At 45.3% G+C, this 27445-nt stretch overlaps 1 protein-coding gene across 4 annotated transcripts in view; it reads left to right on the top strand.

Moving 5' to 3' along the window:
- Positions 1-27445, top strand: part of col8a2 (collagen, type VIII, alpha 2) — a 419777-nt gene that overhangs the window by 287878 nt on the left and 104454 nt on the right. The window contains exon 1 of one of the 4 annotated variants that reach the window (XM_078567144.1): positions 12576-12730. The exons of the other annotated variants lie outside the window; for them this stretch is intronic. The gene's annotated coding sequence lies outside the window, so the exon portion shown is untranslated. Of the gene's footprint in view, positions 1-12575; positions 12731-27445 lie in introns of those variants that run through there. 4 annotated transcript variants of the gene reach the window in all.

The raw sequence follows: 27445 nt of genomic DNA, 5'->3' as shown, positions 1-27445 counted from the left end.
AAGTTTTAAATCGGTGCCGATCTCCCTGAGGCAGCACTTTGCCTCAGAAAGATCTGTGCGTTCTTTCGCGCGCATGTACAGAAGAGCACACTCCTGGCTGAGGGATTGCCCCCATCCGCACAGGGCTTCCTGGCGCACATCATGCTGGGCGGACCTTAGTTGGCCCACCCACGTAAAATAGTGGTGCGCCCTCAATTGGGGGTGCCGATCGGAAGCGCGCCTGCTCGCGCCCTTCCCCCCCAACGGGGGGAAAATGTTGCCCCAAGGCCAGAATTTTACATTCGTTGGGCGGGCTCAGCAGGAGTGGGCGGGGGCAGTTGGGGAGCCGAATGCTGCCCGTGATTGGCTCCGCACCATGATTTCCCATGGGTAAGCCAATTGAGGCCCGCCCTGCGTGTATTGCGAGCGGTAGCGCTGAATGGTACCTAAGGTTGGACGGGCAGCATAAAATTCAACTTCATTACCTTGTTAATGGCCTTAATAGGCCTTTCAATTATCGGCAGGCGGGCGTGCAGCTGACTCTGGCGCACACCTGCCGAAAGAAATATCGTGCATCATTTTATGTTCCGGCATGTCGGGCGCGCGCCCGCACGCCGAATGTAAAATTCTGGCCCAAGATCACAGGTATAACAGCACAGGACACTGCTGCCAATGACGGAGGACATCCGAAGCCAAAGCATCTTAACACAGCAAAAAAAACATATTAAAGATATACACACAACACTGCAGAACTGTGCGGAATGAATTCACTTGCAGTTTATTGTTCTTCGATTTTGCAGTGTCAGTTAGCAAAAGCCAACAAGACATTTTAGAAAGGAAGAATGAAAGAATTAAATTTGCAGCTTTCATGCCATCATGACACCAAAGTCAATAAAGTGCCTTTGAAATGTATTTACTGCCTTTACACAGAGAAGTGAGACAGCCAATAGGTGCACAGCAAGGTCTCACAAACAACAATAAAATAGTGATCAGTTAATCTGCTTTAGTGACATTGGTTGAGGAATACGTATCGCAGCCAGAACAATGGAGCAAACGCTGTTGCTCTTCTTCAAAATAGTGCCACGGGATCTTTTATGCTCACCTGAAAGAGCCTTGGTTTAACATTTAATCTGAAAAACACCTCAAAAAAGCAATTTCCATCGTTACTTTTTCTTTATACTTAAGGCCACTATTGTTAGAATAAATGAAAACTGCATGTCAGGATATTCCTCTAAATAATAGGAAATTGAAGCCAATAATTAAGACTTTCATACCGTAGAGTTTAATTTAAATTATGTTACGTTTTTATTAAAGTTATTTTATACAATGGGGATATATCGTTTTAGTATAAGAGCAAACCAAAACAAGTAAATAGGTCGTTGACAAGTCGGCGGGTGCGCATCTGACTTGGTTGCGTGCCTGCCAAACTGACAATCTAAAGAACGCGGGGTGACGTCGGGATGCACGCCCGACATTACCCTGCATCATCTTACACGTCGGCAAGCGGGTCCCGGTCCCCACTCGTCAACCGGAAGACGCTGGCCTTAGTTTTTTTTGAAGTGCCACCTTGTGGTAATCTGAGGTGCAATACACCTTTAAGAGAATGTGAGCTGATTGACCACGTGATTGCGTTACCCAATTGCTACGTAGTGCGGGCTACAATGTTAATTCGTAGTTTAGAATAGGGTATGGTTTGCGAAGCACACACTGTGTTAGTGCTCCGTTGTGTTAAAAAAACGGCATCTTACATTGGTCTCTCCGTCTGCTGTATATTGTTACCAACTCACTCACCAGTAGATAGGCGTGCAAACGGTTCGCTGAGCAAAGCAACCCGACAGAAGGAGTATAATACACCTACTATGCCTGGCTCTATGATAGCACAGGACTGTTGATAAACTGCATGCCTGTTTGTGTGCTAGCTGAACAGCCACTCCTCATAATGCCTGCTGATCTTTGAACATTGTATACAGAGCACACATGAATTGTTGGATCCTTCTCTCAAGCAACCATTCTCCAGTGGCCTCAGCTGTTTCTTGCAGTTTAGAACTATAGCTGGCTGGAATTTTACAGGACAGAAGAAGCCAATTTGGATTATTGTTGCTGGAGCAATCAAAAACTAATGGCAGTGGTCTGCTCTCTCCACATTCAATGTTCCTTGTTTCAAATAGTTAAAAAAAAAGAAAGTGGCACCTTTTACATCCTCAGTACATCCCAAAGCAACTCACAGCCAATAAAGTAGCTTTGAAGTGTCCCAAAACAGCAATTGATAAACAACCTGGAAATCTATTTTTACTGATGTTAGTTGCGGGATAAGTATTGCCTAGGATACCAGTTATCCAATTTTCCCTTAAAGTATGGCAGCCTCGGCTTCAACTGTTCCCTATGGCAAAGCATTCCATGCTACAACGACCCTTTGTGCAAAGAAATTTCTCATAACCTATTAATTGCAGACTTTGTTTTAAACTTCTTTTATAATGCTTCCCACAGCACACACAATAACAGAATATCTTATGCTTTCTTGAATAACAAGTTGAATATTTCCTTTTGTCTTCCTTTTTGGTCAATGCTAACTATAATCTGATTCACTATATCTTAATTTTCAGCCTAAGCCCTGACCTGCCACTCAGTCTTTCTCAGAACATTGAACATCTCTTCATCTTTTGTTGCTTGTGAGCACTTGAGTATTTAATTTCTGACTTCTTCCCCATTAACCAGTCAATTAAACAGGTCACTGTCCAGCCAGATTACCTCATGCTGTGTGTGAATAAATTCAGTTCCTACCAACATCTTAAGTCTGAACATTCACTGAAAGTATTTGAAACAAGATAATGTTGCCTCATTGTCACAAATCATGAACAATACACATTACAAATCACTGGCTCATCTGGGCTGACTATACAATTTACCCTTTTCTGCTCCTCACTTCTAGCTGCAAGCTGGGTTTTAACCCTGTGAACTCACTTCAATGCAGCACATCAATTAAACTATATTCTAATATCTGAGCAGTAAAGAGCTCATAAATCCTGAAACGGAATAGATCCATTATAGTGGAATCTACAAAATTGATAATCAAGTAATCTACCTGTCTGTTCACCTAGCAAAATTTAGGGAACAAAATCTGACAGGAGATGTTGCCTCACAACATTAACACCAGTCATTCAGTCAGAAATCAATAACACAGACCCCCAGATAATAAAAGTAGGTTATCCGGATTATTCTTGTCTTCATGCTGGTGTCTGGGATATTGTTGTGCCTTATGTCTGACCAAAATTTGGTTACTCTCAATTATTTACAAATTTCCATTATCCAGTGGCAAAACTTGAGGTTCCAATATAATATCCCTCAAAAATGATCATTCCTCCACATCCACAGTACCAATAATATCTCAATTCCCCTCTTGAACAGATCAAGTATGATTTCTCCTGTAGACCAAGTTTCTTAATCCCTAGGGTTCTGCAATGTGGTACATGCTGTGTTTTCTATTACGTACCATTGAGCACAACAGCTGACACATGGCGAGTTTGCCAAAACATGCTTCTCATCTTCTATGCATGCTAGGGTGTCATTTCCTGAACAATAATGTCTTCACGGTACACCCATTACCTTGCCAGCACTTGCAAGGGCTCATTGTTAACTATGCTCTTCTAATGTGGAGCTTTTTGGGTGTGGTGGATGATTCCCTGGGCTCCCCAGTCGGGACCTCAGTTATTTGTTCAAGTGTCTTTTTCAACAAAAGCATACTCCATTGCCAGATTCTCAAACATTCTGAAAACAGTCATGATTCAATGGCTTTTTATCTGTCTGAGGTACATTCAGGGCATGTTTGATTCTACTACTTTTCAATGATGCGGATAAATTCTTACTCTTACAAGCTGTATAATTGACAAAGTGATTTTATTACCACTTCATCAATATTCTTTTAGCTAGAACAAGGATATTGGCTGCTTGTTGTCTAATTATGAAGATTTCCTTTTAGCAAGTAAGAACCAGGCCTAAAGATTGCATGAATTTCTTTCTAAATCATTTAGGTTGTGTTTGACCAATTAGGGGTTTTATATACTATCAACAAAAGAGAACACATTTAGTAATGAACATGTCAGGGCTGTTACTGTGTACCTCACATGTAAGTTGTATCACTCTACATCCACATTGCATGCACAAACAATGCTAGTGCCGTCCATCTTTCTGTTGTATGTATTGCAGATACTTGCGCATTCCTAATTTCTTCACTGGAGTAGCAAAATAGGGTGCAATTTTACGACCTTGTTGTGGCAGGGGCAGGGCAGAAAACACAGCGAGCCGTTCAAAACTCCATTGACTTGGGCAGGACCGGAAGATCCCGCCAGCAGGAGGGGCTATAAAATTCCACTCATAGTAATAACATCCAGTGATGGGCATAGCCGGGTTATTTGAATTCAAAGGATGTTCTAGGCTCTCCTCGTGGTTTAGCAGATAATTGAACTCCCCTTGTCGAGTCTGGCCATGTAAATTAGGAAGGTCCCATGTTCAATATCAAATGTGTGTTTTATTAGCTGATTTCAGCCAGAGAAGCAGATGCTGTCCTATGGCTGGCTTTAATGCCCCTCACGTCAGGATGGGGGGGCGGAAATCAGCCAGGGGTTCCCATTCCTGACATTAGTGACTCCTGCTTTAGAGTAGATATGCAAACTTAACAAGGTGAAAGAACTGGGCTTATTTATGATGGAACATTCAAGCCCTCAATTATGTTGAACTCAGATATATTTCAATTTAATTTTTCACTGGATGAGCTTGATTTTCAATCTGAGGTCGGGAACTCAACGGTCAGATAATTTCTATGTGTTGACCCTCCGCCATAACTGCATTGCTCACGTGACACATTCTTTAGATGTAAATGCTATAATTGAGACAGAGACAAGCTTAGCCCCCAATTAGTGACACCAAGAGTTACCAGGAGGCGAGAACAGCATGAGCAGCAAAGGCGGATGGCAGCCATGATGGGGAATGCCACTGCCTTGCAGGAGAGAGGAGGCAACACCTCGGAAGGTCAGCAACCTCGCCAAACACAAAAGTGGCCAAAGAGTCAACTGAAAGGTATTGCACCCAATCTGGACCAAAATCTCCTAGTTTCCAAAGCTCTGATTAACTTTTAAAAATCACTTAATGGTTCCGTGCATTGAACCTGACGTGCACCAGACTGATCGGGTTTGGCGATTTATGAATTGAAAAACCCCTTCCGGCTCTTTGTGACTCATCCTCATGGAGCTTATCAGGTAACTAATTGGAGGCGAGCAGGTTCCTGTCTTCTCCCCCTCATTTTGAAAATTTCATGTTGTCCCAGAGGCACTGGAACACTTACATACAATCTGGGAGCACTGTTTTCAAAACACGCCCGTTCCAGCTCTCACCCCTACATGCGGCTAAAATTCACATTAAAAAATTACTTTATTGAAGTATCACAAATGAGGTGAATTCCCTTTTAAAATAATTTATGGACTCAGCTTCAACAACGGCAGGCAATTTCATATTCCATCCATCCTTGGCGTAAACATATATCTCTTTTGTTATTTCTATCTTAACTTTGACCTGGATTTTTGTGGAGTTGTGGGGACTCCGTGAAGACCCCAAAATGGCAGTTGGACCCCAGATCAGGAAATGCTGCCCCATTTCCAACAGATCCCATTTTCGCCAGCAGGGAAAAGGGAACAGGGCGTGACTTGCACAAGAGGGGAAGCCAAACTTAACAGGGCCATTTAAACTTGGTGCTGAGCTCAAACAGACCCCATTTCGCTGCAGGAAGGGCCTTAACCTGCAATGTGGGAATTATGATGTCTTAGAGTAGTTGTAAATGCTCTTGAAGGGTGGATAAGGTCTGTAGAACTGTCAAATTGCAAAGTTACTTAATGTCCAGCTCTTTAAAAATTGAACAAAAGCCTGCCTGTGTCAGTGTGAAGTAAAATAACTCAAGCCATCAAGTTATTTAAATCCCCAACCGTTTAAAAAAAGAAGAAAAAACAGGCTGCCTATGTTTGTGAGGGTTGAAAGAAATCTGTTCCAGCAGTTACAAAAGCTATTTGTAGACATAACTATCATTATATTATTATTAATGTTTGGTTGCTTTCCACAACCTATCACTAGCACAGTAGGGTGTTGTAAGTTCATGGATTGATTCACAGCTCAAAGAGTTTTTTAAAGGATTAGATGTTTTTGATGTGGGTTTGTTTTTATAAAGGATTAAGTACTTGATGAGATTTAAATATTTTAAATAGGTCTTCATGAATGGGTTTTTTTGAATATAGTGACGTCTGGGATAGATATATAGAATTTTACTTTTTTCATCTCATTGTGGCTCCTGAGGGCTTCCCATGGTGCATACTGCATGAGTTGGCATGGCGGGTGTAAGGGGAAAGGGTGGTGGGTGTGTTGGCATCGGTTAGCATGAGTTGGTATGAAGGTGCCATAGGGGCTATAAGGAGTCATGGAGTGGGTGAGAAGCATGGTTTATTATGTGTTGGCATTAAGGTGGTATAGAGACCATTGGGGTGGGTGGGGCCATGAGTTGGCATGTATGGGATAAGGGGAGTGGGTGAAGGTGTTTGAGGGGTGAGGGCTAAAGGGCTTAATGTTTAACAAAACAACTAAGATGAAGTCCCAGAGAACCGAGGCCGGCCATTTAACAGCATGCCTTGGCACTCAGCTGCCCCTGTAGCCACCTTCAATCTGCATCCTGGGTGGCACCCCACCCCCACTCCACCCCCAATAATGAAGATTCCGCCACTCAGGAGAGTTTCTCCTAATGCGGGCAAAGTGAGCCGGGAGATTTCCCGACTCCACCACCCAATTTGGGAGCAAAAATCTGGGTCTTTATGCCTGTTTTTTACTGTTTCACCAAGCAGCGGAAATAACCTATCACTGAGGGGGGCATAATGGTATTGTCACTGGACTGGTAATCATGAGACCCAAGTTAATATTCTGGGTGGGGTGTCTGAGTTTGAATCCCACCCTGGGAGATGGTGGAATTTCAATTCAATAAATACCAGGAATTAAAAGTCTGACGGTGACCATGAAACCATTGTTATAAAAACCCATCTGGTTTGCTAATGTCCTCTGAGCAAGGGCAATAAATGCTGGCCAAGCCAGTGATGCCCACATCCCACGAACAAATAAAAAAAAACTATGCTACCCATTAACTTTCTTATTTTCATAACTGTAAATTGTTAAGAACAGTTTAGATTTTTTAGACAGCGGCAAGTTCCTCTATAATTGACCCCTGTTTGATCCTGGGGTGAACTGTTGAAAGATTTTCAGCTGCCTTTTTACCATATTTAACCAAAAGTAGAAAATGTATCTTGGGTCTAAAATCAAATCACAGGAAGAAATATGAAGAAAATGCCTCTAATGTTCCCTCATTAACAGAGAAGAAAATCTTTGGGTGTATTTTCTTTGTTTTGGCCCCACTTTATATATTATTCTGTCATTTATTCAGGAGATCCAGTACATAAGGAAATATGTTTTTTTTTTGTTTATACTGCTAATACTCGAATATTCAACAATAGAAAATAGAAAATTGCAGGAAACAATTTTGAGAGAAGGTATGTGACTGAAACTGCAAAGGAAATGAAATCATGCCAAAGATTTACAAGACTGCGCCATATCTGATCTTGAAGTGAGCTGCACACCATTGTGGTTGTTGGCTAGACCAATATGTGCTAGACATTTCTGTAGTTGCAATCCACTATTAAAATAGACCCTCATTGGACTGTGTTTCCGTTTCTCTCTCCCCAATGTAGCTTCTCTTTCTCCTCTCTTCAACCTTATTTACTTAGCAAAATAGCAATTTCCAAATTTTAGCTGATGTCCTTGCAGAGTTCAGCAAAGGGCTGAGCTCTCAGAGCAATCTTAGTACCAACAACCTGCAATCAGGCGTATAGTTCTTTTATTAACTTTGATCCAAATTGTTCATCTTCAAAAAAGTGTAGAACATTTAGGACTGGGAAATGAACATTTTCAGTATTAAGCAACCAAGGTCAATAGTATGCAATCCCAAGTCAGGTATAATAAGATTAAATGCATGGTAAAGCTCTTTGCCCCTGCAACGCCTCTCAATTCCTTTAATAGAACAACACCAATTTTCATCCCATCAGCCTATGTTGAATTTAAACCCAGGCTCCACATCTGAACAGTTGGTATCTAATTCACTGTGCCACTGAGTTAACCCAAGCAGTGGCAGTTATTATATCTATATTGATCTGATTTAATCTCTTGCTCATTACTAGCTTAAATTGGAAATGTAGATGTCTTTATATTTCTACCAGTTGCAGTATGCACTTGAAATCAGAGAACAAACGAGGAACGTTTGAGGACTCTGGGTCTATGCTCGATGGAGTTTGGAAGGATGAGGGGGGATCTGATTGAAACTTACAGAATACTGAAAGGTCTGGATAGAGTGGACGTGGGGAAGATGTTTCCATTAGTAGGAGAGACTAGGACCCGAGGGCACAGCCTCAGAGTAAAGGGAAGACCTTTTAGAACAGAGATGAGGAGAAACTTCTTTAGCCAGTGAGTGGTGAACCTATGGAATTCATTGCCACAGAAGGCTGTGGAGGCCAGGTCATTGAGTGTATTTAAGACCGAGATAGATAGGTTCTTGATTGGTAAGGGGATCAAAGGTTACGGGGAGAAGGCAGGAGAACGGGGTTGAGAAACTTAACAGCTGTGGTTGAATGGCAGAGCAGACTCGATGGGCCGATTGGCCTAATTTCTGCTCCTATGTCTTATGGTCTAATTCAGAGTTAACAAATAGCCTTCGTCTTTCAATTATTTCAAACATTAGAATTCTCTTGTGCAGTCAATTTTCATTTGTATTAATAGTTATATCAAGCATCACTTGTATGTATATATTCCCAAACATTGTGGAATGATACAAATCACTCACACATATTAATGTATTAATCGCAAAACATTTGAAAACTCTTCTGTGGACAGAACAGTTGAGTTAACAGTCCAGGTTTAATCCCACATCAGAACTATGAAAATTGCAGATGCTCAGAACTTAAAAAGGAACAGAACAAATGCAAAATAAAGAACACATGCACATGCACGCATACATGCTTGCACACACCAATGCAGAGAGACATCTGCACACATGCATACATGCATGCACGCACAAAGGCACACGTGTGCATGCACACAAACACATGCACACGCACACTGAGACACACAGAGTGCCCCAAACATGCACGCACACACACAAGCAGACACAGAAATCACATGCATTCACATACTCCCACACAAAGACACACATGCATGCATACCGGCACACGCATGTACGCAGAGAGATGCACATGCAGAGACACAAGCAAACAAGCACGGGCATACTTGAAAGAGGAAGGAAAGTGACCTGTTTAAAAAGAAAACAGGAGAGGGTTAAATAGCTGAAGTGATATTAACATGACATAATGGGAATGAACGAAATAAATTAAATGAAAGACATATAAGCGACAGATGTGTGAATAGCTGAGGTAATGGGGGGAAGAGGCTAAGGCAGATGAGAAATGGAAGCAGGTAAAGCTGTAGAAGTGGAATACAATGCAGCTGGCTGAGAGGAGACCAGCAGGCTGAGATCAAAGTTGAAGACCTTGCTGCCCTGGTAATGATCTGATAGGGTCCCCACTCCAAACGACAATCCTTCTTCCCCAGTCCCAAAGCACCAAGACTACTAAAGATAAAATGGTAAAAATGATAATGATAAAACTAAAAATAAAGATAATAAGATTTTAAAAATCTACTCCTTGGTCAGTACATATGGCAGACAAAGTAAAGACAGAGTATCACTTCAATTCAATTACAGTAGGGCAAGGTTGCAAATAACTCAAACTGGCAGCACACGAATCGAGGACTGAGGTCAGGAAGTCTTTTTTTCATGCAAAGTGATCATTCTTGCCAAGTGTCGGTGTTTCATGCTGATAGTGTATCGGTGGACTTGGTCAGTGGACTGTATTTACTAACACAAATCAGAGGTGACCAGCCTTCTCTGTCCCAGTGCAAACAGTACACATTCATCTGCTACACACTGGGCCGAATCTTCCAAGGAGTAAATCACTGAAAGGTTGTCACTCTACTCCCTTTTACTTATCTTACACTGGAACCCACATTTCTCACCCAGACTTCCAAACTGGGCCTCCTGAGAAATGTGGAGTATACCTGCTCCTCGTGTCCTTCCCTCGTACTGTAGGACCATTGTGGGGAGCCAAGCCACAGCCCCTTTTACGGCACTAGCTGCCGTATACCAGTAAGTTTAAATATCCCTGCCACTTTGACAAGCTAGGGAGAGAAGGTAAGTGTGTAAGGTAAGTCTGTGAGAGGATAGGGTGGCAGGTAAGTGGGTGAGGGAGTAGGGTGGGTCGGGGGGAGGTTGTCGGGGTGTGTTGGCGGGGTCAGGGTTAGGGACCAGTAGGGGTTTGGGGAGGTTGTAAAGGTGGAGAGTAGTTGGGGTGGGGGGGTTGGGGGTAGTGGGGCGAGGACTAGTTGGAGGTTTGGGAGGAGTAGTCGGGGGTCGGGGGGTTAGTCAGTTTGGGGGGTAACCAGAGAGCTCTGGGGTAGTCGGGTGGAGGGTGGGGGAATAGTCAGGGGCCGGGAGGATAGTCAGATAGTCGGGGAGGTAGTCGGGTTGTTAGAGGGGTGGCCGGGGGTCCACTGGGGAGTTCGGGGATAAGTGGTATAGTTACCCAGGAGCTAGAACTGGCTTTAATCCTTCTAATCTTTCCTGGGGAATTATTTGGTTAAGTGATTCGGAATCATCCAAAGTCTCCAACTTTAAATCAGAATTTCGGAGGTTGAAAATTCCCGGGCAACTCCTGTGTAGCCAGTGTATGGGGACTTCTGAGGCGTCCCTCAACGCATCGGAGAACAGAAGACCTGGGCCTATGTATCTATCAATGTCCCAATAATGCTTCCCTTGTGAAAAATTTATTCTTATTTGTAACTTGTGAACAAACATCCTGTTTTTCACAAATAGTATATTTCATGTTGCCCATTTTGTGCTTTGTGAAGTTCTGTTTTAACGTTAGCTATCCACAAGGATGTAAACTTGAGAAATAAATCCTACTTTTTCACACCTTGTGAATGGTTTTAATTTGGAACTTTTGGATTTACTTAAGAGACAGCTGTAATGGAGCCCATTGCTTTCTCTGGATTAGGGTGATACTTTGTCACTGGCATCTACCTTGCAAACGTGTCATATCCATAACAACAAGTGCAAGAATGTTCTTGTAGTCACATGCACTCCTCAAAAAACTGATTTAAAAAGTGCAAATGCAATCTAATGTTGAAGATATGTGATTTAAAAATATTGTTTATTTTTGAAAACATTCTTTTTCCTTGCCCTGAAAGTTGAAGGAAATCTATTTGCACAGGGCATTTAAAGGAAGCACAAAGTTTATTTGCTGGGTGTCCGGCATTCAGCTCTGTTTCAACACTACCCCTGGATGACTTCTTGTAAATAATGAGATTTTTGGGCGGGAGGCAATTTATTAAAATAAACAGAGTTCAGAACTATGTAACTATGTAAATTGGAAGGCTTATAAAATACATTGTGCCTCTGTTCTCAAAAACATTAACAAGGCATTGACCAGTGGAAAGTATTTATACCTGTACCGAAGTTTCCAATTAAAGCAAAGCTGCTGACTATTTTATTTCTTAAATGTCTTATTTAATTTTTTTAAATTTAAATATCCTTATTTCTTAAGCTCTTAATTAGTTGTAGGCCTGTATATTTCTTAATATAAAATATTGTACAGGTACAAACACTGGGCTGCAGGTAATTAACCTTAATTGGGGAGCTCACATAAGGCTGATGGTGTTGAGTGGTTAATTGGTTCACTCTTGGCATTAAGTTTTATGGGGAATGGTTTTAATTTGGAATATTTAAATACACATCAATCTTTAACATCGTAACTGACATGGAAAAGTTCAGTGAGAGATGTGACTGCTTATGTTTTCAGTGGAAGGGGAGAGGGGCAGAACATTGCACTCTGAGAAACTGAGTATAACAGCACCAGGGGATACCTGAGAAAGCAAGGTGACAAATCTTTGCATTTTACATAATTTCACTGAAAACCTTTAGTTTCAAGTTGATTCTGATTGTGTTTTGACTATAAAAAAAAAACACAGAACAAGAAAAGGTCACTAGGCCCACCAAAGCTGCTCCCCGCTCCCCCCCCCCCCGCCGAAACTAACCTCCTGACCACCCGACTACCCCCGAGCCCTCCGATTACACCCCTCACATCCGAACTGACTAACCCCCCGACCACCCGACTACTCCTTTCATATGGGAACGTAAGAACAGGAGTAGGCCATTCAACCCCCCTTAGAAATAGGCTGCTCTGTGTCTCAATTCCACTTATCCAACAAAAATCAATGGATCTCAAGTCTTGAAAATTTCAATTGGCTCTGTACCCACAGCCTTTTGAAGGGGAGGGTTCAGATTCCTATTGTCTTTTGTGCAAAGAAACACTTGCTTACTTCAGTCTTGAACAGCCTGATTCTAATTTTAATATAATGCTCCCTTGCTCTGGATTCTCCCACCAGATGTTGCGGTCAGTGGTGGTCAGTGGCGAAGCAACGGTGCTCGTCGCTGAGCTCAGAGGGAGCTGCCCACAAGGATCCAATGATCTCTGTGACATAGACTTCCCTTTTCCCAACATCATTTTTAATGTAGCACCCGGTCAAGAGGATCTCCAGGCGGTCAGCAACAGTGATGTCATCAAGCAGGGTTAGCAGCCAATCACATTGAAGTACTCTCAAAAAAAAGCAAACCAAGAAGTAAAGCCCACTGAATTTTTAAAATGTTTACATAATAATGAAATAAATGATTGGGACATATACATGGGATTTATGTAACGACTAAAATATCGTTAACAAACTTTAAAAAATGTTATTTTTAAAAATGTGGACTTTCTTATCATCATGGAGAAATTTAACATTCAACAAATGTAAAAATTATCCTTTTAGGGCCAGTGAGGCTGTTCAGCAGTAACAAGCTTAGTTTGCTGTTCAAAGCCCAGTTACACCTCATTCAACAAAGTGCAACTTTTCATGAGTTTTTACAATGAGACGCAGGACGGAAGAGTGAAAGTTCCCCTGGGCAGGATTTTGACCTCGGCGTGTGGGTGTGCGGCCGACACGCTGGAGCGTAAAATAACACGCGGTGACGTCAGGCGAGCGTCCTGACATCATCGCGCACACGCACGCTATTTCAATCGGCGGGGGCGCACAAGAGTCAGCAGCGCGCCCACCGACAATTAAGAGGCCTATTAAGGCCATTAAAGTTTCAATTCGTAGGGACTTTTCGCCGCCTGTCCAACATTACGGTTGGTGGGCGGGCGAATCGGCCAGGCGGCCTTTCCATTTTTGAGGAAACCTCATCCAGGAGCAGGATGAGGTTTCCGAGATTAATTTAAAAAATATATTAAAATGTGTGGACATGATTTTCAGCATCCGTAAGTTGAGTTGACTCATTCTGATGTGTGGACATTGTTTCTGGGTTTTACATTAAGTTTTTATTGCTTTCAAATTCGTCAGCTCCCTGAGGCAGCTCTCTGTCTTCAGGGAGCTTTCCTTCCGTGCTACCCGGGCCTTCGCTGACTTGAGTGCTCAGTCTCCTCCTGCTCCCACCCCGGCAGCACTGAGCGTTTCAGTGCTCCTTTCACGCTGGCCGATTGGCCAGCCAGTGTGAAATCGCAGCCAGGGACTGATCGTGGGTGGTGTCCTGTTTCCCAGCCACCCTGGGGCCCGCCCACCGCGGCATCAATAGGGTCAATGACATACCTGTACTTGATCATTTCTAAATTCTATCTGGAGAATAACCCTGCTCCAATCTAGATCTTGATCCACCTCCTTGTTACAGCAGTTTATCACCTCAGCATTTAATCGGTTTTGAGTCCGTTGAGAGTGGTAGCATTCTTCGATCATAATTTTGTCTTTATAGCAAAAAACACTTATGATACTAAATTATTTTTATAACGACCATTTATTGTGGAAAATCTCGCTGGGGAATCGGGTACATCTATTAAACCTCAGCCTGACAAAAGCTGTAACTTCCCACTCACCGCCTATATTCAGCATTAACTGGTGTATATTTTGCCACGAACGTGTTTTCCCAAGGATGGGTGGAAGCAACACTTTACTTCCTGGGGAAGTGTTTTAAGAGCAATTCTCTTCCAGCCCTACCTACCAAGAAACGTCCAAAAAATAATTTGGCATACAATGATTACGGCTGGTTTTGAATTATTTTTATTAACGGCAGTCAACAATAAAGAGTGAAAAATAATCTTTTACTTTTACTTTTACTGCATGCCGTGATGTATTTGCAATTGGCATTGTGCTGAAAGGTTTATGAAGGACTGCAAAAGTTTTTTTTACCAGACTCGTAGGAAATTAAATTGTTTGCCTATGACGTGCAGCTAAACCTGCACCCGTCTAGAGTTGGTAACACTAATCCTGTTAAAATGAACTATATTTTTGTAGCAATTATAGCTTTAAGAATAATCCTGTACTGTAAGATCACATGATCGGTGTAAACCAATGAGCAAGCAGTGCAGGGATCCCCGTAGGGGAGATTTCTTCTTTAGTTATAGGGCAGAATTTTCACATTGGCGTGCGGGGGCGGGCCCTACGTGCCGACGTGTAAAATGACGCGTGGTGACATTGAGCGTGCATCCTGACATCACCGCGCGCCATCGCAATATTTTGGTGGGCGGGCATGTGATGATCTCCAATGCGCGCCCGCCATTAATTTACAGGCCAGTTAAGGCTCTTGAGCCACTAATAGAAGGTGATTTCTCGGGGCCAGTGCGATATTCAGATCATCGCACGGGCACAACGGGCAGGCAGGTAGGCCACATTTTTAAAAACCTCATCCCCGGGCAGGTTAAGAGGGGAGAGTGGGGTCACAAGTGGTTTTTGGTAGACATTTAATGTTTAAAGTTACTGCTACTTGACTGTGTGAGCAGAAAAACTTCAGGTCTCTTCACAGCTGCTTGGACAGACAGGAATAACAGGCTTCAGGTCAGGACTCTGGAGTAAATATCATTTTTGGGGCTTTGCTGGTTTCAGGAAGCCTTCCCTTACCATGGGAATGGGAGTTCAACTCTCCACTGGAAGCACCTCCTCTGAGGAGGAAGGGAGGGATAGAATAAGGAGGAGGCCAGGAGTGCACATTCAGCCTCCAGGGAAGCCAACTTTGGGAGGACAGGCGCAGGCACAGGCAGGACCAACAGGAAGTGCAAGGCGAAAGGGGCCGCAGAAGACACCACTATCCTGCTGCCAGGGTTCACAGGCGGCGAAGCAGCTACCTTAATATGTCCGAAGTGCAATGCCGAAGGAGGCTCCGTCTCTCAAGGGAGACAGTGACCTCCATCTGTCTGATGAAAGGCCCTGAGATCAGACCCAACTGTGTGGGTGGACACCCCATGCCAGTGGCGTTGAAGGTCACGGCTTCCCTCAACTTCTATGCCTCCAGCTCTTTCCATAGGTCGGTGGGTGACCTTTGCGGAGTCTCCCAGTCAGCTGTCAAGCAGGTGACAGACGCTCTGGTCAGGCGTGCAGTGATTTTCATTCATTACCACTGGGACGAGGCCAGCCAGGCAGAGCAAGCCAGAGGCTTTGCAGCGATTTCTGGGTTCCCCCGTATCCAGGGTGCTATAGACTGTACACATGTGGCCATCAAGGCACCAGCGGGTGAGCCCGGTGCCTTCGTCAACAGGAAGGGCTTCCACTCCATGAACATGCAGATAGTGTGTGATCACAGGATGCAGATTCTGCAAGTCTGTGCAAGGTACCCAGACAGCTCCCACGATGCTTACATCCTCAGACACTCTCAGGTGCCGGGGCTCTTCAGTGCTCTGGCTTGGCTGGATGGATGGCTGCTGGGTGACAAGGGCTATCCCCTCCAAAGGTGGCTTATGATGCCTCTCCACCATCCAAGAACAGAGGCTGAGCAGCTGTACAATAGGAGCCAGGACACCACAAGGGCTTTGGTGGAGAGAACCATCGGTATTCTCGAGGTGCACTTCCGATGCCTGGACCGCTCAGGGGGCGCACTCCAGTACCCCCCAGATCGTGTGTCACTGATAGTGGTTGCATCCTGTGCTCTCCACAATCTAGCACTGGAAAGGGGGGGACGCCGTGGAGGAAGAAGATGTAGACGCAGAAGCTCTGGCTGCACACGATGAGTCCAGTCGTGAGTCCGAGGGTGAGCACACACAGGAGAACGCTGAGTGGATAGACGCTGACCTGGGCAACCTCCAGGGAGGCAGGGACACCTGGGAGGCTTTAATCCAAAAAGCACCTCCAACATACGCCAGGGCTGCAGACTCCATACTCGACACCTGAGAGCAACATCTGCCTGGTTAGGAACATTAACTATGTGCCTTGTCAATAAAGCTCAATGACAAAGTCACTCATAACATCATGGGTTCCTGTCCACCTGCAGAAGTGAGGAATCACCCTGAGAGCCATGTTCACATATGAAGCATTTAATGAATGTAACAAATAAAACAGAAAAGAAACTTAATTCAAAGGTGTTGAGCAGCACACCAAATTATAATCAACTAATACAGGGGCAACAGAAAACCACCAGTGAGAAGTCTATGGTGTGCCTAAGGTGACTTAAGTTTACGTTTTCGGGTGCTACGTCTAGGTACTTCCCCTCGCTGGCCCTGGCATTCGAGACAGGCTGCTCACTGTGTTGTCCTGTTGGCCTCAATGACCTTGGTGGGCGTCCTCTGGCCTGTGGAGCCTTTGATGGCCCCGCCTGGGAGGGAGCTGCCAGTTCCACAGCTGGCATCTCCCCAGTCGCCGCAGCTTCATCGGATCCCACGGTCAGTGGCAGAGGGGCGGAGGAGCTACTACCCTCATCCAGAGCGCCCTGAGAGGAGCCCGCAGAGATGACAGGCAGCTCATGTGCCGACGTGAGGTCACTTCGGACTCCCTGCTCACCGTGGATGGATGGGCACCGAGCTGGGATACTTGGTGCCCAATCCATCTCCCGCACCGGCACTGTCCAGCTGAGGTCAATGCCGCTGTGAGGGCTTGCAGGTCCGAGCGCAATCCCAGGAGGCCCTGATTGTTCTCCTGGAGGAGCCTCTCCACGAGAGTCGCCACTCTCTCCATGGAGGAAGCATGACGCTCGGCCATGAGGGTCAATGCATTCCTGATGCTCCACATGGACCCCTCCAGCACAGAGACCAGACCACGCATTCCGTCATGTATCTCCGCCAGATCCTCCCGCAGACCCTGCTGGACTTTCAGTATCTGCTGTCTCACGGATGACTCCAGAGGCTCATCATCAGCCACCAACTGAGCATGTTCCTGACCCCCAGCAGTCCTCTGACTGCCGGCACCATGGGCACTCTCTGTCTCCGCCTGCAACTCAAGCAAGTGTGAAGTGCCCTCACCACTGTGCCCCAGGACACTAGCCAATGATCTAATCCCCGCCGAGGTGCTAGTATCTGCGCTGATGCCTGCCTGGCAGAGATGGTGTGACACTGGTGCTTGTAATTCTTCTGGGCCCTCAGGTGTTAGAGGTGGCCCCTCTGCCTCCTCATCCCAGCCCTGCTCTAATGATGCTGAAAGGAAGAAAAAAGACATTTGATTAGTTCAATTCAAGACAATGTCAATGTGTGTGCCTGGCCCCCCCAGATCAGTATGCGCTCCACCTTCCATGGTCAATGGGAAACCCATGTTGGATGCTTAAATCACTAAACATTCAACAGTGGAATGGTTGCAAGGACAGAAATGGTGACCTCAGTGCACGGCACTCTTACCTCCCCCTGGCACCCCAGCCTCACCGCCACCAGTGGACCTGGGCGCATGGCGCCTCTCCAGCACCATCGCCTCCTGCTTGTACCTGGTTATAATCGCCAACTGTGCCTGGCCTCCACCAGTCCGCATCCACTCTGAGTTATTGTGTGTAGTCTTCTCCTGAAAAGGAGAGAGGAGCATTGATTAGTCCACCCTGTACCTGGACTGCCATTGCATCCCTGCCACCCCTACCTGAGTGAAACTTTGCAGGGCTCCAGTGAATCGTGACCCTGCAGCAGCCGCATACTCACGCCAAGCAGCCAGGGCTGACCCCCCTTGCCCACATGCTGCCTCCATCACATTTGCCATCTACACAGTTTAACCTTGCAAAGCAAGGAGGCACAAGCACATGGAATGCCAAGGGCAGCGGATGGATCGGTGCCCCGTCACCTGGAAGTTCCCCTCCCAGCATGTCAGCAGCCTGACTTTGACATGTTTCGGAGTTCCAGCACTGCGCCTCGGTGCAGATCCTTGAGGTAGTCCCCAAAACAGTACTCTGGGTGTGAGTCTACCACATGCAGCGTGTGCAGGACCCAGCTCAGCACAACCCTCTCAGGGTGAACTAGGCCCACCCAGCGAAGGCCACATGCCATGAGTGATTCAATGCAGTAGCAATATACAGAGTTGGGCAGAGGGAATCCTAACTGCTGTGTTAAGTGACCGATGCCAATATGGTACTCACCCTTGCCTATCGCAAGAGGTCACTGAGACACTTGCGGCACTGAACGCAGGTGCGTCGCACCACGTTGTGTGAACTCACTATCTCCACCACCTCCTCCCAGGCATGTTTGGTCATTGGGGGGGGGGGGGGGGGGGGGGGGGCCTCCTCCTCCCATCCCTGGGAACGAGGATCTCAGGTGGTGCTACCACCTCCTCGAGAAAGGCAGCAAAGCACTCATCCGAGAAGCAAGGGGCACAGTGGTCCCGCTGACCTGCCCTCCTGCCTGGCCTGCTCACCAGCAGCGCTCTGGGGAGCCCTTCTGTTGGCCATGGTTGACAGCCTTTGCAAGGCTGCATGAGCGCTCTTTAAACAGGCCGTCGGGTTGCCATTGGACCCGGCGGTCACTGCAGTCCCATCGCTGCCCGCCCCTTCCCGCTGTCCTCGGGAGCCGCGTTTCATGCTGGGCGGGCCTTAATTGGTCTGCCCACAAAAAATGGCAGTGCGGAGTCAATCGTAGGTGGCGATTGGCTCTGCGCCCACCTGCGCCTGTTCCTGACCAGCCCGCCCAATAGGGAGAAAATTCTCCCCATAGAGTTTGATGAACACATGTGGTTGTTGCTGCTGTATTGTAAATAAATTTAAATGTGTCCACCAAGAAAAGTTACCTGGAAAATCGACTCTATAACAAACTGGTGATGAGGATAAATCAGATCCGGTATTGTCCCTCGCCCAGTGATTGTGAGTATCTGAGTTCATTAAAAAGAAAGTAAGATATACTCATCTGAGATGCCACAGTCTGGCAGAATCGATCCCTTTGAAGCAGCCACAGATGACTGGTCTCAATATATAGAACATCTTGCGTTCTTCTTTCAATCCAATGAAATCATAGGGGAGGAAAAGAGGAGTGCGATGCTGCTGAGTATTTGTAGGAGCAAGACCTACAGTTTTATTCAAAGCTTGATGGCCCCCAGTGCCCCAGATTTGAAGATTTTCAGCGAATTAGTAGACCATGTTAAGGGACATTTTCAACCCAAGCCCTCAGTCGCAATGCAGAGGTTCAGGTTCAATTCACAGAATAGAGCCCCGGGTGAGATAATTGCTCCCTACATGGCAAAATTAAAACAACTAATGGAACATTGTGATTTCGGTGAAACCCTGAATGACGTGCTCGGGGATCATTTGGTATGTGGAGGATGCTATTCAGCAAAGATTGCTGGCTGAAGTAGATCTTGATTTTAAAAAAGCGTTAGAAATAGCACTTGCGATGGAAAGCACTGTGAGGGATTCACGAGCAATTCAAGGGGTGCAAAATGGCACCGTTTTCCTAGTTGGGCAGGAACAGTCAGCTGAAAGTGGTGCGAAAGCCGGGACTCTGCCACAAAATGGGAAACAGCCCCTGCTAACCAAAAATTGAAAGGAAACAGCTTAGCAGCAAAGTCGAAAACTAATTTTTATTGATGTGGACACAATCACTGTGATTGACAATTTAAAAAGGTGGAGTGTTATTTTTGTCTCAGAAGTGGCCAGATGTTGAAACATTGCAAAGCAAGATTCAAACAGGCTCCCAGGCAACATTCGAAGTCCAATGAAGTCTGTAGTGTAGAAGAGCCAGAAACAACTAACTCTGACATTTATCCATTATTCAACATGAAAGTTGGGAAGACAGAGCCAATATATTGCCACGGTGCAAGTGAACGGTAAACCCTTAAAAATTGAAGTAGACACAGGTGCTTCTACCACTGTAGTAGGAGAACACACTTTCAGATGTTTAAATAAAGGTGCTCAAGAATTAAACTTGGAACAAACCTCTGCCAAGTTGAAAACATACACAGGTGAAGAAATCCCAGGTAAAAGGTATCACCCTAGTACCTGTTTATTATAGAGACCAAACAGCACAATTACCAGTGATGGTATTAGAAGGCAGAGAACCAAGCCTTCTAGGTCGAAACTGGTTAAGGGAAATTAACCTTGATTGGCCAGCGAGATTTCAAAAGGAAGCTGGAAGAGTTCCTGAGTTGAAAAAGGAACAAGGCATGGTACTTCAGAAAGAGCCTGGAGAGTGCAAGGCTACAACAGGATGAAAAAGGAATGTGTAGCCATTCATCAACCTGAAGAAATGAAGACTGTCTTAATCAATGACGTGGAAGAACAGCAGAAGATACTCAAGGAGACTCTGCTGAATGACAGAGTTCAAGATCAAGCAAGTGAGTTTTGCAAAGAAAAGGAAAAGACCTTCATGCACTACAAGGATCCCTCAAGTCAATGTTTGTACCTCTGGAAAATTATGAAGGGAAACAGGAAGAATTTAATGTCATTCTGGACAAACTGAAGATCCAGCTGGCAGAGAAGACGCTGCAATGTTCAAGGTTCCAGGAGGAAGCCAACAGATACTAGAAGGAGACACAAGAGCTAAGGAATCAGCTGAATGAAGCTAAAGAGGCTTTGAAAGCAAAAGTTATAGAACTTTCCAAAATGTGATTAGATAATGAAGGCATGGGTAGCTCAACTACTGAACTAAAACAAGTTGAGATTGCATCTGAGAGAACTCTGGCCGACAGTGAAGTCAAAAAGAAGTCCGACACTAAACTCTGTGGTAAAAAGAAGAAGACACGTAGAAAGAGGATACAGAATTACTGATGAGGCACCGTCTTTGGACAAGACTTAACCTGATACTTCCCAATTTGGAGGGAAAGGTGGAGAAAAGTCAAGGGAACCAAAAAGCAACTCATGATTTGCATAGCCGTGAGCAACAATTTACTATTGGTGAAGCAGTATATGTAAGGAATTTCGGTGGAGGACCGAAGTGGTTACCTGGTAAAGTAAGCTCTGTGACCGGGCCATTGTCGTACCACATGGAAGTGGAGTTCCGGACCACCCGTAAGCATGTGGATCATTTAAGAAAAGGGGAGATACCCCAACAAAATGATGTTTTACCTGAAATGATTGCTGAGCCTGTGGTTCCCATTGAAGTTGCTCAACCAAGGACAGACATGCCCAATGTCTCTGTCGGAATAAAGGACACTGAACTGCATGTACCTAATGATGTATTTGATGTTAATGCGGTTCCAGAGAATGTGTTCCCTGCAAAATAATCTGAAGACGTAGAGCTACGGCATTCCACATGGATCAGGAAACCATCTGGAAGACTGAACTTGTAATTTCATGATCTGTGTAAATATTGTAATGGCATGAGGTAAATATCCTTCTAAATACAAAATATACAGAAAAGTTAAAGGGGAAGGGATGCAGTAATTATAGTTTTGATAAATATAGGACTGTAGCTTTAAGAATAGTCCTGTGTTGTAAGATCACATGATCTGTGTAAACCAATGAGCTAGCAGCACAGGGAACCCCTAGGGGAGAGTTCTTCTTTAGTTATAGAGTTTGATGCACACATGGGGCAGGATTTTACTGTCGGCGAGTGGGGGGCGGGGCCCGCTCGCCAATGCATAAAATGATGCAGGATGACGTCAGGTGGAACTCCCGATGTCACCGCGCCTCATTTAAATTTTCAGGAAAGCTGGGGCGCAGCAAAATCAGCTACATGCCCGCCGACCTGTCAATGGCCAATTGAGACCAATGACAGGATCAATTAAAGTAATTAGTGGACCACAGGAGCCCCGGCGGGAAGTAGAAAAAACATGAAACCTCATCCACAGGCGAGCTGAGGTTTCATGTAGGGTTTTAAAAATTTCAATAAAGTTTTTTGGAAATTATGAACATGTCCCAGCTCATGTGAGATTGTCACATGAGGGGACACGTAAGGGAATTTTTTTTTTCTATTTTTAATATTTTTGAAAGTAGAGGCGATCTCCATGAGGCAGCACTTAGCCTCAGGGAGATGAATGCGCTCTTTTGTGCACATGTGCGAAAGAACGCGCTCTCGATTTTAGGCATTCCCCCTGCCCGCACAGGGAGCGCATAGCGCTTCCCATCGGACGTCACGCTGGGCGGGCCTTAATTGGCCCGCCCATGTAAAATGACGCCGCGCCTCCGATCAGGGGCGCTGATTGGAAGCGCATGTGCCCACTCATCAACTTTCCCCCCCAATGGGGGGAAAATTCTGCCCATGTCGTTGCTGCTGCTGTCTTGTAAATAAAGTTAAATGTGTCCACCAAGAAAAGGTGCCTGGAAAACCAACTCTATAACAATTTTACTGTCAATTTTCTAAAATCTCAATTATTTCCTGCAGCTCCACTTTATCGAGTGTCATGTCGTTCCCCACTTTTGGCTAAAATCGTGAAATCTTTTTAACCCAAAGTCTCTTTCATGACATTGCAAAAAAAGTTTTAAATTAGCCGTGTTTCCAGCTGCTAAAATCGCATGAAATGTAAGGGGAGATCGTGGCCGCGAGAAGGCAGCAGGAGGCGCTATTAATTCACCCGCAAAAACAACGAGCTCAAACACACAGGAAGCACATGCTCTGTAAAGTAATGGTACCAGACACAGAACCATCCAACAATTACAAAGTAAAAACCGAGGTGCACATAGACAGTGAGCCAGCCATTTTGCCAGTCTGAGGCATAGATTGAAAACTTGGACGCTGTGCTCCTTGATGTTATTGGTTTCAGCCGTGCCCCAATTCTAATATGGCCTATTGCATTTAGATGCAGCATTTTCAAAATACAACGTGGCACTTGGCGTCAAGACTGCTGCCTCTTTACAGATGGCAACTATTAATTCCAAATGAAGAAAGAAATGATTGGAATTTCAGTAATATTTTTAATAAGAACCAGCACTAAATTTCTCCTAGGTAGTGTTACCCCCCCAAAATTTCTGGCAGTTCTAGTCCTGGCAAACCACCTCAAAAGCCCAACATAACTCTGACCATCGTGTCAAATCTCAATTTGTGATATGTTTGTTTTAGAGATGGTGTGAATAGCTTAGTTTTCCAAAATCCAGCTTGAAATGTGTTATTTTTACAACTGTTCCAATAATGTAAAGTATGATCTGTGCTTGTTTACCAATCAGAATCCAGCAGTTTCAAACACTAATGCTAACTTTGTGGCTTCAGGGCCGACTCCAGAGACTCAAGGCCTAGAATTTGCTTGAGCACCTTTTAATTAGACTTTTTCCCTTGTGATTCAGCTCATAAAGATTTTGTCCTGTAAGTTGCTGAAAGTGTGAACTGAGAGCAGCATGGTGAAGGCAATAGGCAACAGGCACTTTAGTGAACAATGAGACCAACAGCCTACCTACTTCAGCAATGAGATTTGAAGATTGAGAAAGAAACAGATCGAGGAACTAGGGGAGAGAAGGGTGAATTATAGTCAATTAAGGCCCACAAAGAGAAGGAATGAAAGATTGGATTAAGACATATGAACATATGCAATAGGAGCAGAGTAGGCCATTCAGCCACTCAAGCCTGCTGGCCATTCAGTAAGATCATAGCAGATCTGATTGTGGCCTCAACTCCACGTTCCACCTACAAGCGATAACCTTTGACTCCCTTACTAGTCAAGAATCTATCTACCTCTACCTTAAAAATATTCACTGACTGTCTCCACTACTGGCTGGGAAGAGAGTTCCAAATATTCACAAACCGTTGAGAGAAAAAAATTGCTCCTCATTTCCATCTTAAATGGGAGACTCCTTATTTTTAAACTATGTCCCTTAGTTCTAGTTTCTTCCACAAGGGGAAACATCCTTTCAGCATCCACCCTGTCAAGTCCCCTCAGGATCCTATATATTTCAATAAGATCACCTCTTAATCTTGTAAACTCCAATGGATACAGACCGAGCCTGTCCAACCTTTCCTTGTAAGATAACCCACCCCCCCATCCCAGGTATCAGTCAAATGAACCTTCCCTGATCTGCTTCTTTATATCCTTTCTTAAATAAGGAGACCAAAATTGTACACAGTACTCCAGATATGGTCCCACCAAACCCCTGTACAACTGAGTAAAACATCCCTACTTTTATATCCCATTCCACTTGCAATAAACAACAACATTCCATTTGCATTCTGAATCACTTGCTGTACCAGCATACTCACTTTTCCTGATTCATCCATTGTTCCCCAGGCCAATGCTTATAGTCCATTCCGAAGTCTAGACTCATGAGCCAAACCTGCATTATGGACTGTTTCCAGCATCAAACGCTAGCATTTCCCAACACACATCTCCTGTCTTATCCTTTACAGTATCCCCTCCCTTCAGTGCTCCCAATCCCTACTGTTCCACATTTCAACCATGTTGGTCCCACCCTGCAGCTTTGCTTTGCTTTGAATCCTCCCCAGCATCACCAGCCCACCCATACAGCAACAAGCCCAATAGATCACCCAAATTCCAAACTTCCTAACGAAGAAAGCTGCTAAGGAAATGTTGTTCCTGGTTTGGATTAAAGAGGTTGATTAACATTGCCGGAACTTCAAAGGTTTCCAAAAATATCCTCAGTGTAAAGATATATACTTGTTATGTACTAGCCTTAACTTTCTAAGGTGAGCTTAGTTGGCAGTTAATGTGCAATTCCAGCAACTTCTGCATTTCCGCATTTAACTGCACATGTGCGGACTCTAGAAGTAGCTGTTAGTTTCAGAGGAGTAATGACAGCGAATGCTGACAGTTTCATTATGATGTCTCCAGCAACTTGATGAAATTCACAGAGATTGAGAACAAGCTGCTGGTTTGCAAGGCTAATCACAGAGTGACACAAATTGTCCATCAATTGTGATTGATGATTCTCAATTCATGTAACATTTCTTTTTCCCTATAAATTGCTGGACTATTTGTATATTAATAATGGTGTGCACCATTAAACCCATTGTGATTTAAGCAATAAGCTCTGGGCCAACAGTGTAAAATCTAGAGTGGAATCGTCCGCACACACTGGCGTGGCCGTGCTCGGTGTCATGAGCAGACAATGTGGTGAGGAGGCCAAAAGTCAGTTTCACGATGTCGTGAAACCAGTTTGCAATCATTCGCTCAGCTCATTGATGGCAGGCCACATTTCCTGCCATCGAACGTCTGGAACCTCATTGTAATACATCTGCATATCATTATAAGGCTAGCCCGCCAGATTCATACCCCCCACTGGATCATCCGCCCCCATCACGCCGATATGATTCACAACAGCATATATAAGGCGTGCGCTTGGCGGGCTGCACTTTGAAGGAAACCCGGAGGTGAGTGCACAGTAACGTTGCGCAGCGCTCGCAAGGGTGGCCTGTTGGACTTCAAGGTTGAGGAGAATTGGAGGGGGGGTGGGGTAAGGGCTGCTGTGCAATCGAAGTGACTTGTAGGCGGGTGGTTAGGGGGTTGGTAAGATCTGCCCTGTGGTTGAAGTTAGTGCACAAGCAGGTGCGGGCTAGGAGGGAGGGAAGTGGCCACACATTAAGGAAATCTTGTATAAAGTGACCATTCCTCTGCAGCTGAGACAGTTTAGGCGCAGCCACATTGAAATGCATGGAGTCGGGCCTCTAGCTTATCTGCCCTCTCAAGCAATGCAGGTTTATCAAAGTGCCACCAAGTGCTCCAGAGTTTTTCACCTCTCACGCACAGACTGCAAACTAATGAGTGTTTTAATGGACTGCAGAACAGTTGGACAACTGGGCACGTTGTACAATCTCCTTGCTAAAGCTGGCCATGGAGCAGTCACTGGTGGAGGCGCTCACAGCCCCTTGCAATGTCATTTTGGACCAGTCTTCCCATGGTTCGAGCTAAAAGTGCAGATTTGCAGTGCGGGTTAGGGGAATTCCTGCTCCTGAGCTGAAAGCACAGCATGCAGTCTAATGGGCAAAGCTGATGCCAATCGGTCAGGTGGAGTCTGTGGTGGGCGGAGGTGGGTGGGGTTTCGGTCAGCCATGCAGCGCACTAATCTCTGGCCATCCAAGTGGTGGCCAGCACTCTATGGGATGTATTAAGGGGTCTTCAGACTTAACCAAGAGAGGTTCTTAGTACACCCAAGCTAACCCTGGTATCTCTCTCTTTCATCTTGCAGGGGGAATACATCAGGATCATGGAGCCTGGTGAACTAGCTGTGTGCCTCATGGCGTACAGAAAACGAAGACGACTGAGAAGAGAGTGACTGAAGTGCCTGGCTGTGCAGAGGACAGAGCAGCACCCTCTGGAAGAAGGGGAGGCTGGGGTTCTGCACACAGTGCTGAAGAGCCATAGTAAGCCATTGCTGGTTGGCGCCTAGTTAGACCCAGGGTCTATAGATGCCACCTTTCATTCCTGCAGATGACTGAGAACCAGTGTCGCTGAAGATTGCGCATGTCTTGGGAACTGGTTGGTCACATCTGTCAGCTGATGCAGGATTTGGCACCTCGGGGACAGGGAGGGCATCCATTGCCAGTGGCTGTGAAAGTGACAGCAGCGCTCAATTTTTACGATAGTGTCTTCTTTCAGGGCTCCACAGATGACCTCTGTGGGATACCCACCCACAAATATATCCATGAGGTCATGGATGCCACCTTTGCGAGGGCACACAACTTTGTGTATTTCGCTTGGGACCAAAAGAGCCAGGGTACAAGAGTGATTGGATTTGCCCAGATCTCGGGTTTCCCACAGGTGCAGGATGCGATCGACTACACTCACGTGGCGCTCAGATCTCCATCGCAACAAGGTGTCAATGATGTTAACCACAAGGGCTTCCATTCACTGAATGTACAGCTGTTGTGCGACCACCACAAACACATCCTGTAGGTCTGTGCACGGTTTCCAGGGAATGTCCACGACTCCTGCATTCTCAGTCAGTCACTGATCCTTGATGCCTTCCAGGGTCCACAGAGACGGCAGGGTTGGCTCTGAGGGGTCAAGGGTTACCCGCAGAGGCCATGGCTGATGACACCCATGCAGAAGCTTCAGACTGCAGCAGAGTGAAGATATAATGAGGCTGATGCTGCAACTTGCAACTTGATGGAGCAAACCATCGGGATGCTGAAAATGAGGTTCCGGTGCCTGGACCGGTTTGGTGAAGCCCTGCAATATAGTCCACAGAGGGTGTCACGCATCATCATCAACT

This window comes from Cetorhinus maximus, chromosome 21 (assembly GCF_964194155.1).
Source record: "Cetorhinus maximus chromosome 21, sCetMax3.hap1.1, whole genome shotgun sequence".
NCBI lineage: Eukaryota > Metazoa > Chordata > Chondrichthyes > Lamniformes > Cetorhinidae > Cetorhinus > Cetorhinus maximus.
The sequence above is the reverse complement of the archived record's forward strand: the minus strand, read 5'-3'. Positions and strand labels throughout refer to the sequence as shown.